Below are 1,986 nucleotides of genomic sequence, written 5' to 3'. Positions count from 1 at the left end.
AGCCGACCATTCAGCATAAAAATTGGTTAATAATCACAAGGCACAAGGTTTAAACTTATTCTGAGCACACAATTTAAACTTTTTATGACCGAACGTGCAGTGAAGAAGCGCTACTGTGAACTGGTTGCAAAAGTCGCACTCATGGCAATCTGAAGGCATTTAAGCGGGATCATATGGGCTTATTATAGTTATTTTTATTTCTATTATTAGTAGTTATATTATTTTGTTTTATTTTCGGTGATTTCATTGTAGTTCTTTCGTATTAAACTGCAGTAAACTTTAACCCTATGTCTGACGAGATTCTCAGATGTAGCGCTTTGTTTCCAGGTTCAATTCGGACGAGTGTCTCCGTTTCTATATATCCTGGGAGAGATCTCTCTATTAGCGAACGGGAATACTTGTTATGAGGTTCTAACCTAAATTATGTTGCGCTTGGACATAAGACCGATAGCTTAGTTACCTATCAGGATCATACTCGTATGTGTGTGCCTGCTTTAGACAAAGCAAGTTTAACACAACTTTGCGCTGTGAGCCAAGTGTGTGTCATTTAGAAATTGGGAGTCTCCTGTGCTTGAGACCCACCGTGGTTAAGCACCATTTGCGACGAGATATAGTGCACTCACAATTTAAATCTGTCGCCGTAACGCGTGCGCCGTCTCGCTTCAGTAATTGTTTTAAGGGGTTTTATACTGTGCAAGGCACAGAAGAAGGCCACAAGCAGCATGCGCATGCATTAAATGTGTGTGTCACTCATCTAGCGTCGGCAACCGCCTAGCTATATCTTTGGTTACCTCTAGTGGTCAGGCATAGAACTACCACTCCATTTCGAAATTGCGCCTCTAGTGGCCAGGCATAGAACTACCACTCAATTTCGATATTGCGCCTCTAGTGGCCAGGCATAGAACTACCACTCCATTTTGATTTTGCGCCCCCGGTGGTCAGGCATAGAACTACCACTCCATTTCGATATTGCGCCCCCGGTGGTCAGGCATAGAACTACCACTCCAGTTCGAAATTGCGCCTCTAGTGGTCAGGCATATAACTACCACTCCATTTCGAAATCGCGCCTCTAGTGGTCAGGCATAGAACTACCACTCCATTTCGAAATTGGGCTTCTAGTGGTCAGGCATAGAACTACCACTCAATTTTGAAATTGCGCTTCTAGTGGCAAGCCATAGAAGTACTACTCCATTTCGAAATCGCGCCTCTAGTGGTCAGGCATAGAACTACCACTCCATTTCGATATTGCGCCCCCGGTGGTCAGGCATAGAACTACCACTCCATTTCGAAATTGCGCTTCTAGTGGTCAGGCATAGAACTACCACTCAATTTTGAAATTGCGCTTCTAGTGACAAGCCATAGAACTACTACTCCATTTCGAAATCGCGCCTCTAGTGGTCAGGCATAGAACTACTATTCCATTTCGTAATCGTGCCTCTAGTGGTCAGGCATAGAACTACCACTCCATTTCGAAATTGCGCTCCCGGTGGTCAGGCATAGAACTACCACTCCATTTCGATATTGCGCCCCCGGTGGTCAGGCATAGAAGTACCACTCCATTTCGATATTGCGCCCCCGGTGGTCAGGCATAGAACTACCACTCCAGTTCGAAATTGCGCCTCCAGTGGTCAGGCATAGAACTACCACTCCATTTCAAAATCGCGCCTCCATTGGTCAGGCATAGAACTACAACTCCATTTCGATATTGCGCCCCCGGTGGTCAGGCATAGAACTACCACTCCATTTCGAAATTGCGCTTCTAGTGGTCAGGCATAGAACTACCACTCAATTTTGAAATTGCGCTTCTAGTGGCAAGCCATAGCAGTGCCACTCCATTGAAATTGCACCTCTAGTGGTCCGCCATAGTAGGTTAACAACATCTGAGTTGGGTCTCTGGTGGTCAACTGCGGTGATACAACACGCATAATTGGACACACAGGTTCTTGCCTGAAAGCAGGAATCAACTTCACGGACTAAATCAGTTTG

The sequence above is a fragment of the Brienomyrus brachyistius genome, unplaced genomic scaffold (assembly GCF_023856365.1).
Source record: "Brienomyrus brachyistius isolate T26 unplaced genomic scaffold, BBRACH_0.4 scaffold316, whole genome shotgun sequence".
Lineage (NCBI taxonomy): Eukaryota > Metazoa > Chordata > Actinopteri > Osteoglossiformes > Mormyridae > Brienomyrus > Brienomyrus brachyistius.
Note: the sequence above shows the minus strand (reverse complement) of the source record.